The 13,588-nt window shown below is 41.3% G+C and overlaps 1 long non-coding RNA gene across 1 annotated transcript; it reads right to left on the bottom strand.

Moving 5' to 3' along the window:
* Positions 1 to 692: 692 nt before the first annotated feature.
* LOC119336119 lies at positions 693 to 5,949 on the bottom strand. The gene is made up of 4 exons (XR_005162217.1): positions 5,335 to 5,949; positions 4,174 to 4,308; positions 2,272 to 3,967; positions 693 to 2,141 (listed from the first exon to the last, which is right to left on the bottom strand). It is a non-coding gene; the product is annotated as an uncharacterized LOC119336119 (long non-coding RNA).
* Positions 5,950 to 13,588: the final 7,639 nt, after the last annotated feature.

The raw sequence follows: 13,588 nt of genomic DNA, 5'->3' as shown, positions 1-13,588 counted from the left end.
TCTAAAAATATTCGCCGTCCGGTTTTATCCCATTTGGACTCCGTTTGATATGGGGTTTTTGTGAAACATAAAACATGCAACAAACAGGAACTGACACTGGGCAGTGGATCAATATGTTAGTCCCAAAAATAGTATAAAAAGTTGCCAAAAGTATATGAAAGATGAATAATATTGGAATGGAACAATCAAAAATTATAGATACTACGGAGACGTATCAAATGACTAGTTGACTCGTTGCGCCAAATGGCGCAGAGACCCACTAAAACCATGTTATCGATGAAAATAGTTACATTTTGCAAGAATATACTCGATATTTGTAGTCAGAAAGCCCAAGTGTTAAATTATGCTACATTAAAAATATGTTATGACGTTGCGAAATCCCAGTTCGAACAAAAATGAATAACCCATTGCACCAAAAATTATATTTGTATAACATGACCCGCTGCGCCAAATGGCTTCGAGTCCCATTTAAAATCATGTAGTACTCACTAAAAATATTTGCATTTTTTCAATAACTGTGTTAGAGCAAATACATACGGTAAGAACTTAGTAAATGTTTAATTGATTGTGTGTTTAAGCTCACATAAAAGGCAAGATGGCAACAACAGGGTACAATTGTATCATGTGCAGCAACAGCAGAAATTAGTTAGCTAATAAATTGTTTGAAGCGAACCAAACATTTTAGATTAGTTTATCCCACATCTCATTCTCCTAGAAAATGAGCCCAAGCGGCCATCAACAAAAATACAATTATTTTGATACAACAAAGGTAAGAGAAATGAATAACCATCAAAGAAACAAAATGTTTAAATTGTTTTTTTAACCATGGAGGAGATTTGCATGTAAACTTTATAGAAGGCCAATATCAAGGAACATCATGTTGACATACTCATCCTGCTCTCTCGGTTCTGGTCATCGGTCCGGGTAATCAACTCCTGACCAAAACATTCAGCAACAACCACGACAGCATGCCCCTTCTTCTTTATCCTTTCATACAGGAACTGAAACAGGCTTCCCTTCCCTTACAACGTGGAAATCAATCTCAGGATTCATGCAGCAGTCAACATCTCGGCTGCTCAGAGTGGCATGAAGAGTAATGTGTCTTCTGCTCCTGCTCATAGCTCTCAAAGCCTCCACATGTGCCGCGTTGATCGCCTGCTGAGAAATCTAGAAATAGCCTACACACTACACTCAACAACGCAGTTCAACATATGAAACTATGCAACTAATCTACAAAAAAGCGTATGCTTGTCTGTATACATCTGTATATAGTCCTTACTGAAATTTTTAAAAAGACTTATATTTAGGAACGGAGGGAGTACATGCTAGGATAAAAAAAAACACCAATGTTATTCTGGACTTCATTTATTATGATAGTGACAATCCAGAATAAAATAACAAATAAAGAGAATCATTGTACCTTGAGGAAGTTAAATACAATGTCAAGCTCACATACATTCTTGGAGCACCTAATCAATGTTTCAACAAAAACTGCGACAAGAAGATTAGTTGATCTCCTCAAAGAGGTGGTCATAGATGAATCTTAGTGACGAACAAAGAAATAAGATGAACAATTGTAAAAATGAATGCATGCTAGCATTCTGGTAGTGCAGTGACATTTTTTTAGTACAGAGAGTAGTGCACTTACATGCAGAAGTGTTTAGCAACAATCATAATTTGCACTGGAATACAGAATACAAACAAGTAGTGTATGGATATTGAGCTGAAAGAACGAGTCATGGGATATATAAGCACCGGCGTCACTACTGGTCCAAAGATTGCATCAGCCTCAGTAAAATTGCTCACACCCTTCGGTCTCGCCGAAGACACAGCAAGAAGAGGCTTAGTAACTCAACCACATCATCTATAAAAAGTTTGAAAAGAAAAGGAAAGTGAATTGTGTGTACGCGTACACTGGAAGACATTATGAACCAATTCCTAATGCTTCCATGGGTCCTGCAGCCATCGGTTAATCCGTGAGCAAAACAAAGAAAAACAAAGTGCAGAACTTAGTCACTCAGGCATTTCATCAAAGCACGTAAAGATCTAAAGATGAAGCGGTTTCTGGATTTGGGTTGGGAAATTGGCCAAGCAATTATTACCAGGCTGCAGCAACAAGTCCTTGCCAACATGTAAATTACCTAGTCAATATTAAAAGGTCTAGAGTTAATGCTAACCAATTCTGCATAGAAAATACTTCCGTAAATAACGTGCCCCATTTAAACAAATAGATCAGTAATCTGTTATTAATCCAGGACAAAGTGAAATTACCTGAGGGGCTATGTCCAGCTTCCACTGATGGTGTAATTAACTTCCCTGCAATCTTGGATACATTTTGAAACCTGCAGAAACATATATCCAAAGTCATGCTGGTTCTCATGGTATGCGGGAAAATCAAGCTAAAGGCCTATGTGATGAATCTTTCTATAAGCAAGTGAGCGAAATGTTGCAGAAAGGAAAGGGAGGAAATGAACCGCTACAGACAAACACATACTCAACATCAGCTCAGCTGTACCATGAAATGGCAACCATTCCTAAATTCATCCTAGCTAAAACAAGCATGAGTTTGAACTAATAAAGATGCAGTCGAACGACACAACAACGATGGAGAAAAAAAAGAGAATAACATAGTCCGGAGGTGGAGCAAGTAAGAAGGTTCGCTGCATCTCAATTGTTGATGACTAATTCATTCTTGTCAGATAATCTCTTTGAGACAAAGCCTGCATCCATTCTCTCTTCAAACCACAATCCTGGAAAGTGGGTTTCCTTTTAATCCATTTTATGTTTTTTGGGTATGTTTTCTCATCATTATTATGATTCACTTGGAGGATCACGGTAACTACAACAATCACCTTTAGCTTTTTTAAATATCACTATTGATTTTTAACCCAACACCACTAATACAACATAGGTGATCAGATTACCAGGAAGATCGATATGATCAACAAGATCATTTCTAGATTTTTACTCCCATACTACCATTCAATTAAAGTTAACCTATAGCTTGTGACTCGAGTCAGATTGTGAAACTCTTTGAAATCTCTTCATTTGTTACGACTATCCATATGGTGATGCAAACGGCATAAATTTGCAGCCAAACAGTACAAATCGTTAGAACTCTTATAGTAGAAGGAAATAGGGGAAACACAGCTGAACTCTACAATGTAGTTCATCATGCACTGCAAGATGGAGAACACGACAAAGAGGCTAGGCTCCCTGAGCACGATGTCGGCGCGGACCTGGCAGCGTCCGTCACGTCCGACACAACGATGCCGTAGGTGTCCAACAAAGTCCGAAGAAAAACAGTGAACAATAATGATCACATGAAGTGCATAGCAAATCCATAGTTTTGATATATAACTATATAAGACAAGATTATTTTTTGCATGCAACTGTATCTTATTGCATAGCAAAACTTTTCTATTATTGATTCTGAAGGAATTTATTTACCCTAACATCTTAATACTTCAAGGTTTTAACAAAAGAAGAACATATAGTTTAGGAATGAATGGACTACATGAGTATGAGAAAACATTGATACCCATTACTACATACTGGTAAACTTCATGGTCCAGTATAAGGTCGCGCACCACACGATCGCCAATAGCTCCTTGGCTTCTCTTATTGGATTGACAACATCTTAATTTTGAGCTGCAACATCACATACATGGCAAGTTGTGTACCTACCTCAATGCTTCTTGAGATTATACTTGCAGCGAACAGTCCCGTTAACTTGCAATCCAATGGAAGTGTTGAATTAAGCTGTCTGACTTTAATAAACAGCAAGATATATCTACCTCTTGTGCGTCTTCGGAGGTTCCTTGGTTGATTTTGCCATGGTAGGATCAGCACAAATGGCAGCATGAACCTTCTTGTACAGTGCTTCCATGTCATCAGCCGCAATCCCCTTCTTGATGTACCCACTAAAGTGAAATTGGCACTTCTCAGTCTCCTCATCAGCTATTAACTAAAATAAGGGTAGGTCAGAAGTTAAAGCAATATTCAGTAACCTGCTTTAGAAATAAAACAAAGTACACTATTTTAGGATACTTTATATGGATGAATCAGGATCGGATATCTTTCAGAAAGAATTCATGTATAAAACAACGATAGCCCAGGGGAATGAAGAAATGGCATTATAATAACACCACAAGGACAATGGATCCAACTCACCTTCATGCAGTCAGCAACATGATCTTCATAAATGAATTTGCGGTGAATCTTAGTGTCCAACTGCTTATCATCCGTCTTGAAGCCACCAAATCTCTTGTCACTGTGTGGAATATCAAGACCACCATCCAAAGCACCCTGCAGCAGCACACATAGTAAAGCAAGTCTCAAACTGATAAATTGTATGTTTCCCTTAATAGCTTAGAACCCTCCTAAATAGAATAAAAGAAACACACCCACACCAGGCAATAAATGTAGTCCAAGATTAGGCATACTCCATCAGTGAGCCTGTCGCAAAGCAATTGATCAAACAACACTGTAAGTGAGCTATATAATTTTCTTGGCTTTCAATGTTTACCAACTTACTTACTTTACTTTACAAAGCCTTTTATCCCAAACAAGTTGGGGTAGGCTAGATATGAAACCCTTTCACGAGGACTTCCCAGGAGGTCACCCATCCTAGTACTACTCTCACCCAAATGGGGTTCATACCCAAAAGACTGGCTAGTTTTTACGTTGGCTCGCCAAGCCTATCACAACCCTTAGATATGAAACCCTTTCACGAGGTCTTCCTAGGAGGTCACCCATCCTAGTACTATTCTCGCTCAAATGGGTTTCATACCTATGGGACTGGCTAGTTTTTACGTTGGCTCGCCAAGCCTATCACAACCCTCCTCCTTTACCCGGGCTTGGGACCGGCTATGCCTAGAAGACATAGGCAGAGTTAATGTTTACCAACTACACAATTTAAAAATGTTTATTATTTAGATTTCAACCTATCGAAAAAAATCATCAATTGTGCATTCAAGATCTGTAGGTAAACCTTGGTATTCTTCTACTCTTAGCTAAAACAGTTTTGCTAAAATTATTCTTCCTCTCTTCTATGCCAGATACCATATATCAGCAAAGTAAAACACGTCAAGTTTAAAAATCAATATATTAGCAAAGTAAAATATGAGCGAGGAAGAAAGTAAGAGATGGAGAGAACCTTGCTCTTCTTGTACTGTTAGCTAAAACAGTTTTGCTAAAATTATTCTTCCTCTCTTCTATGTCAGATACCATATATCAGCAAAGTAAAATACATCAAGTTTAAAAATCCATATATTAGCAAAGTAAAATATGAGCGAGGAAGAAAGTAAGAGAGGGAGACAAAGAGTGGAGCACCTAGTTCGCGTTGCTCGAGCCGCCTGCAACAGGCACGTGTTGTCCTCCTTATACTCCGATCCACAAGGAAGCCATGGGAGGAGGGACGAGCTCCTGCTTCCTCTCGCCTTCCCACACTGCCTGTTCACCTCGAGCTCCTTGCCTAGTGGGGGTGGACGCAGAGGTGGCGCCTCTAATGGCGCAGAGGAGGTGACGACACAGTGGCGCGACAAGTCGACCTGCCAGCGAGGTCTCACCCTGCCCCTTCCTCCTGCTAGGATCGCTCACCTGCTCCTTCCTCGCTGTTGCTTCCCTTCCTCGCCAGCCTCCTCCTTCTCCTTGTCGTCCGCATCCTACCCCTCCCCTACATCCTCACCCACACCATGAAGACCCCGCTGCCGCTGCTCTCCCACGATGATGACCTACGTCCGATCTGGATTGACGGCGACATGGAAGAGGAAGGCAAGCAGTGGAGAAGGCCAGCGATGGGATCAACCACGACATGATGTAGAGGAGAGGAGGAGGCTGGTGTAGAGACAAGGCCGGCGGCAGCGGGCGAGGAAAGGATGCAGTGGGAGGTAGAGAGAGAGGGGTGCGACGGCTCGTTGGGATCGAGGGGAAGGAGAAAGGGGCTAAGGTTCGTTTGACGGCTGGGGTGGAGTGGGGCGAGACTCGCGGGTGATTGGGTACGGGCGCTCCGAGCTGATTGGGCAAGAAACCTCCCGCACGCGAAAACAGCCAACCCAGCCAATGAGCGCCTTGCGTGAGCCCACTCGTCATTGGATAAGTAAAACGACTCTGAGGTGAAAACGGGTTTGATCGCGAGGTGAAGATCCGACGGCCCAGACATGCTACAAAGCCACATCCGACGGCCGATGAAGGCCCAATCGGGGGAGCTTCTTGAGAGCGAGTTGGCTAGCCTCCTTATTGGTTTAAATTACAATGATGAAAGTGGGTTTGGAAGAGTGCCAACTCTAGGTAGTAGTTGTACCAAATCGAGGAACAAAGTGCGTTTGTACCAAATCATTTGATCACAGATAATGTATTAGTTGCATATGAAAGTGTGCATACTATGAGAAGACGTAAGAAGGGGAAGAACTTCTCTTGTGCGGTCAAGCTAGATATGATGAAGGCTTATGACCGGGTCGAGTGGCATTATTTGGAGGCCATAATGATAAAACTGGGCTTCAGTATCAGTTTTGTTAGATTAATTATGAAGTGTGTTTCGTCGGTCAGATTCTCAGTGAAGGTGAATGGGGAGCTTCTGCCCTATTTCACTCCTTCTAAAGGATTGCGGCAGGGCGATCCAGTATCCCCATACTTATTTCTGTTATGTGCAGAAGGATTTTCCTCTCTACTCAAGTACTATGGAGGCTTTGTGGACAGAGGGATTCGAGTCAGCTATAAATCACCTTGGGTGAGTCATCTGCTGTTCGGCGATGACAGTCTTATTTTCATCAGTGCAACGCAACAAAGTGCAGCAAGATTAAACGCAATCCTTGAGATTTATGGGAGTGCCTCCGGTCAGCGTATAAATAGAGATAAAAGTGCCATTTATTTTAGCACTAACACATCGGAGCCGGTGCGGCAGCTTTTGAAAACTACCTTAGACATTTATGTCGAGGCTTTTAGTGAGAGATATCTTGGTCTTCCGACAGCTGTGGGCCGTATAACTAGTGGCACCTTTGCTCACATTGGAGATAGAGCTCGAGGTAAGATGCAAGGATGGTCAGAAAGGTTGCTGGCATGCGCGGGAAGAGATGCTTTGATGAAGTCTGTAGTTCAAGCACTTCCAACATACAGCATGACAACCTTCCTGTTAAACAAAAAAGTATGCAAGAGCATTACTTCACCAATGGCAAAATTCTTCTGGAGTAGCTCTTTGGACAAGAAAGCAATGCATTGGGTCGCTTGGGATAAACTTGCGATGCCGAAGTGCAAAGGGGGCATGGGATATTGAGACATGCACCTGTTTAACTTGGCTCTGTTGGGGAAACACGGCTGGCGATTTTTAACCACGTCGGACTCCTTATGTGCTCAAGTTTTGAAGGGCCGTTACCTCCCGGATGTGGACTTCATGTAGGCAGTTGTCTCAAAAACTGCACCAGCTACATGGAGAGCGATAATTGCTGGAAGGGAAGCACTACGGGCTGGACTGATCAAACGAGTGGGTGATGGTTCATCAATTTCGGTTTGGAATGACATGTGGATTCCTGGAACCACGACCATGAAACCAATGCTGAGACCAGAAAATACAGTGATAGAAAATGTCTCTGAGCTTATTGATCAAGAGAATTGGACATGGAATCAGCAGTTGGTAAGAGATACCTTCATCTTGACAGACGCGAATGCTATATTAAATATCCCAATTCGGCAAGGTGGAGGTGATGATTTTCTAGCTTGGGCTTTTGAGAAGACAGGCAACTACACTGTTAAATCAGCGTACCGTGCTCTCGTGAATCAAAAAGAGCGCAGAGCTCTACATGAAGGGACGGCTACCGGCACCTCAACGAGCGATCAACAGATGTGGAGTGCACTTTGGAAGCTGAATGTTGTACCCAAGGTGAGAGTGTTCTGGTGGAGGGTTTTGCGTGGCATACTCCCGGATGAACAAACTCTACAGTCACGGCATATTAGCGATTTGAGCAGATGCAAAATCTGCCACGTGATGGACGAAGACCTCAAGCATGCCTTGATTCACTGTGCTCATGCTGCTCGATTCTGGAATGAGGCTTGGCGTTGGTTTGACCTCCGGCTACCTCAACTTCACCCAGTTTCATGGGCCAAGGAAATTATGTGTGATCCTCGCTTCTCGGACAAGGACAGGCCACTGATCATCACTATTATGTGGTCTATTTGGCACTCTCGTAACAAGTTAAAGCATGAGGAGGAGGGGTCGGATCCGACAACTTGCATGCGTGTGACTAGGGAGGCGCTTGCACTTCTTGAGTTACCACGACAACATACACTGGTCATGCCGGGTCATGGCTGGAGACCACCTGAAGCGGGGCTAGTTAAGATCAACACAGATGGTGCAATATCATTTGACACAACCACTGCTGGTGCAGGTGGAGTTGCAAGGTCTAATAATAGGCTGCTGGGTGCATGGTGCAAACCATACAGTGGTATTACAGATCCTCTTATCGCCGAGGCAATGGCGTTGCGTGATGGTGTGCTTTTCGCCAAACTTCGAGGTTACACACATGCGATAATGGAGGTGGACTGCCTGGAGATGGTTAATCTCTGGAATACTCGCCACAACTCTCGTTCGATTGTGGATCCTATCTTAGTTGAAATTGGAGAGCTTGTTAGTGATTTCTCTCTTTTTGTAATCCAACATGTATTAAGGTCAGCAAATGTTCCAGCGCATCTATGTGCCAAGCGTGCTTGCACATTGAATGTGACGGAAAGCTGGCTCGAAGACAACCCCGGCTTCCTCCTGACCAGCTTATTGGCTGATTGTCGGGAGAATGCCTTCGTTTGAATAAAGCTCTCTACATTGCCCGCAAAAATAAAAAAAAATCTAGGTAGTAGTGATCCCACTGTTTTTGAGGGTGTCGAATCTTATTACAATATTGATGAAAGTGGATTTAGAGAGGTCATGACTTTATTTAGTGATACATTCACTATTTTGGAAGAGGTTTCAATTGACTATGACAATAATGTTGCTATCTATGATGATTATGATGATATGTATGCCATAAAGAGTAATAAATCTTCTATGCTTTTGGACCATGAAAAGAATGCTTTATGTCATGGTTATATGGATGAATCTATTCATGATGCTACTGAAAATTATTATGAGAGAGGAACTTATGATTCATGATGCTCTTGTTATGTTTCAATCTTTATCTTTTATGCGAGCATCATTGAGCTCATCATGCCTAGCTAAAAGGCATTAAAGAAAAGTACTTGTTGGGAGACAACCCAACACTTTTACCTACTATTTTTATGTGTTCACATGATTATTCTACTGTATAATCATGTTTTATTGCTTTTATTTCAATAAAGTGCCAAGTAAAGCCTTTGGGATAGTGTGGATGATAGTTGACTTGATTCTGTGCAAAAACAGAAACTTTTGCGCCCTGTCCAGTAATTTCTAAAATTCACTGGAATGTGCTTTTGACCTGAAATTTTTACAGGTAATAGATATACAAATTCTCTACGTTTTCCTAATTTTTAAGAATTTTTGGAGTAGCAGAAGTATGGTTGGAGTACAGATTACTACAGACTGTTCTGTTTTTGGCAGATTCTATTTTCAATGCATAGTTTGCTTGTTTGCTAGTTTCTATGGCTTATATTGCTGAATATAAATTGTTGAAATATTATGCTACAGTAGGCAGTGTGTGGAAACAATTATGAATCTTGTCTTTGACAGTACCAAAGTGACATGATTTGCTCTTTATCATACTAACCTATCTCACGAAGTTCCGTTAAGTTTTGTGTGATCGAAGTTTTCAAGTTTTGGATGAGATGTCAATATGAGGAGAATAATGAGTGACAAGACCCTAAGCTTGGGGATGCCCAAGACACCCCAAGGTAATATTCAAGGAAGATCCAAGAAACTACATCCCCTCTTCCGTCTCCAACATTATTGGCAACCTCACTTGAGGCTATATTTTCATTCATCACATGATATGTGTTTTGCTTGGAGAGTCATTTTATTTTGTTAGGATTTGTTTGCTGTTATTTATAATAATGTTTTGCATCTTTTAAATAAAAATGTCAAGTACAGCCTTTACCATGCTTATTTTGCAAGTCTATATGTTGCTGTTTGAAAATAGAAAGTTATCACTGTTGCAAAAATTCCCGAGAAAAGTCAGAATGTGATAAAAGGTTGAAACTTTTTGCACAGCAAGCTATGATAAATTTTCTACAGTGTGGTAAGTTTTTAGAATTTTTGGAGTTAGGGAAGTATGATGAATCTTGCATTCTTTAAAGACTGTACTGTTTTGGCAGATTACTATTATGTTTGCATATGCTTGCATGTTTAATGATTCTATGAGGATAGGAGTATTAAATATGCAGAGGCATTTAGTAGGCAATGTTGAATAATAATTTTAGTAATTTGTTACATTAGAGAATGATAAGGTTTTGCATTGATTTATACTAACTTATCTCACGAGTTCCTGTTAAGTTTTGTGTGGATGAAGTTTTTGATTTAGGGAAACCGTGATATGAGAGGAATTAAGGAGACAGAAAAGCTCAAACTTGGGGATGCCCAAGGCAGCCCAAGTTAATATTCAAAGAGTCTCGAGCATCTAAGCTTGGGGATGCCCCGGTAGGCATCCCACCTTTCTTCTTCAACAATTATCAGTTAGTGTCGGTTGAGCCTAAGTTTTTGCTTCTTCACATGAGTTGTGCTATTCTTGGAATGCCATTTTATTTTGTTTTGCTTGCTGTTTTAATAAAATATTTAGATCCAAATAAATAAAAGAGAGTCCTCAAAATAGCTACCCATCTACATAACTACTCGCTTGATCTTCACTTATATCTTTTTGGAGTGGTTTGTCATTTACTCTAGTGCTTCACTTATATCCTATAAGTAAATTGTTGAATGAATTGAACATCACGAAGTTGAAATTATATGTTCATATCATGCCTAGTGGTAGCTTCACATTGGGTTTAGAAAGTGAAATATTTTGAAGCTTGACAATCACAATATTAGTCATACAAGCAATTCATGAATGATTGGTAGAAGGAAGAGAACTTTCACATGCAAATACACTATCTTGGAAATCTTTTGTGATTGTGAGCATCCATCAAAGTATTATATGCCAAAATTGTTGACGTTGGACAAGGAAGACAACGTAATGATTTATATTTGTTCATATTCACATAGAAGTTATATTGTCATAGATCCTTCAACATGTGGTGCTTGCCCCCCATCTTTGCTAGTCAAAAATTCCGCACCAAGTAGAGATACTATTTGTGCATCCAAAAAACCCTTAAACCCAAATCTTATCTTCAAGAGTCCACCATACCTACCTAAGGATTGTGCAAGATCCGTCAAGTAAGTTGTCATCGATGCAATAAGGCAATAAAAGTTGCTCCTAAAAGTGTTAGATCATTTAGTGTAAGAGAAAATTGAGTGTTGTACGAACTTGTGATGGCAAAGAATAAAAGCAACAGACTATATAATAAAGGGTGCTATCAGAAGGGGCAATATAACGTGATGTTCTTTTGCACTAAGGGGTTGAGCATACAAACAAATAAGCGCATGGCAACCTCTACTTCCCTCTGCGAAGGGCCTATCTTTTACTTTTCAATATTTACTTTTATGCAAGAGTCAAAGTCTTTCTCTCTATTCCTTTTTATTTTCTCTTTTGGCAAGCATCATGTGGTGAGGAAAGATCTAGGCACATATATCCAGTTGGATATGGATAGCATGCGTTATTATTGTTGACATCACCCTTGAGGTGAATACGTTGGGAGGCGAAATTATAAGCCCCTATCTTTCTATGTGTCCAGTTGAAATGTTTTGCTCAAGTGTATGAGGTGAGTGTTAGCAATCATAGATGACTATATGATGGTTGAGTATATGGAGCTCTTACTTAGACTCTGTTGAATAAGTTGAATTGCAATTGTTTGGTGACTAAGAATATAGGTTGTTGAGTTTCAAGAGAATTCATTGTTTGAACCTTAACATGTGAATTGGTTGCTACTTGGTTGTGAGAAGTTTTATAAGAAAGAATTATTGTTATGATGCTAGGAAAAGTGATTGAAATTGTCATTGATCAAACTTGTGCATTTTGCTAGCATTCACACTTCATAAATTATTTCTTTTATCATTTACCTACTCGAGGACGAGTAGGAATTAAGCTTGGGGATGCTGATACGTCTCCAACGTATCTATAATTTATGAAGTATTCATGCCATGTTTACAATAATTTTATATGGTTTGGTAATGATTTGCAGGGAACTAACCCGGACCGACGTTGTTTTCAGCAGAACTACCGTGGTGTTGTTTTTTTGTGCAGAAATGAAAGTTCTCCAAACATCGCGAAACTTTTTGTGGATTTTTTATGGACCAGAAGACTACCAATGGGCCAGAGTAGCACCTGGGGGTGCCCCGAGGGGGGCACAACCCACCAGGGTGCGCCTGGGCCCCCAGGCGCGCCCCGAGGGGTTGCGCCCACCTCGGTGGCCTCCCGCACCCTCTCTTTGCCCTATAAATTCCCAAATATTCCAAAAACCCTCAGGGAGACCCTAGATCGAAGTTCCGCTGCCGCAAGCCTCTATAGCCACCGAAAACCAATCGGGACCCATTTCGGCACCCTGCCGGAGGGGGGAATCATCACCGGTGGCCATCTTCATCATCCCGGCGGCCACCATGATGAGGAGGGAGTAGTCCACCCTCGGGGCTGAGGGTTTGTACCAGTAGCTATGTGTTTAATATCTCTCTCGCGTGATCTTGAGATGTCACAATCTTGATGTATCATGGGATTTGTTAACATAGATGGATCATATGATGTTTCTCCTCTCTCTACTCTTGTTGTGATGAATTGAGTCTTTACCCTTTGAAGTTTTGTCTTGTCGGGCTGAATGTTCAGATCTGAGAACACATGATATATGTCTTGCATATGAATACTCGTGGTGACAATGGGATATTATTTTGATTCACTTGATATATGTTATGGCACTCAACTTGCGGATTCCTGCGGTGACATTGGGGTAGTCTATGCATAGGTGTTGATGCACGTTTTTTATTATCTTTTCTTCGATAGCAACTTTGGGGTCCCCTTGTAGTCTCTACAAAAAAAGACACATCCGTGACATTTTGGGCCGAACGAATTTTTTTCCTGTCATACATATGACACTTCTATGACAATAATTGTGACAAAACCCGGTATCATCATAGATGTGGTGGGCTCCTACTTCTATGACAAAAAATCATGACAGAAAATGGGATTTTCGTCCTGGGCGGGCCGGAGACGCAACTGCATGACATTCTTTGGGCCGCCCATGACAGAAAAAATCGTGGTAGAAGCGAGGGTGAGGAAAATTTCGGGGAGTTCCCGGTTACAGTGGGAGGTCGGGGGCCGAGCGATGCGCGTTTCTCTCGTACACGTACGCGCGTGTGTGCGAGGCCTTGGCTGTAACTGAACCCGAGTGTGGCGTTGGGCTCTAACTGAACCCGAGCAATTGCACTGCAGGCTACGCGTTACTGAACCCGAGCGATTGATCGATGGCTGTTAACTGAACCCGATTGAGTGATTCCTTCGCTACTGTTGCTAACTGAAGCCGATTGATTGGATGAACAGTGAGCGTTGGG

This window comes from Triticum dicoccoides, chromosome 7B, assembly GCF_002162155.2.
Source record: "Triticum dicoccoides isolate Atlit2015 ecotype Zavitan chromosome 7B, WEW_v2.0, whole genome shotgun sequence".
Classification (NCBI taxonomy): Eukaryota; Viridiplantae; Streptophyta; class Magnoliopsida; order Poales; family Poaceae; genus Triticum; species Triticum dicoccoides.
Note: the sequence above shows the minus strand (reverse complement) of the source record. Positions and strands in the feature narration are given on the sequence as shown.